Raw genomic sequence first — 294 nt, 5'->3', positions numbered from 1 at the left:
AAAATATAGTAAAAATTCATATACAATTATCTTTATGTGAAATTAATATTTAAAAATTATTAATTAATTTAACAAATTTATTAAATTTTTATGTATCAATTTTTAATTATTAACTTCACATAAAGATAATTAGATATTTTATCCATTCTACAAATTTGGAACTGGTCAACTGGCTAGATATTTCGTTCATTCTATAAATTACATTTGTCCTTAAGGTGAATAATACAGTAGTTCTAAATACTCTGCTCTAAAAATGTAAGCGTACTATCTTCCATAATTTTAAATTATTTAAAA

The 294-nt window shown here is 19.4% G+C and overlaps 1 protein-coding gene across 2 annotated transcripts in view; it reads right to left on the bottom strand.

The window, feature by feature from the left end:
• The window catches only part of LOC107607861, an 8135-nt gene that overhangs the window by 6961 nt on the left and 880 nt on the right, over nucleotides 1-294 (bottom strand). The gene's annotated exons all lie outside the window — the stretch shown is intronic.

This window comes from Arachis ipaensis, chromosome B07 (genome assembly GCF_000816755.2).
Source record: "Arachis ipaensis cultivar K30076 chromosome B07, Araip1.1, whole genome shotgun sequence".
NCBI lineage: Eukaryota > Viridiplantae > Streptophyta > Magnoliopsida > Fabales > Fabaceae > Arachis > Arachis ipaensis.
This window is presented reverse-complemented; position numbering and strand designations above follow the sequence as displayed.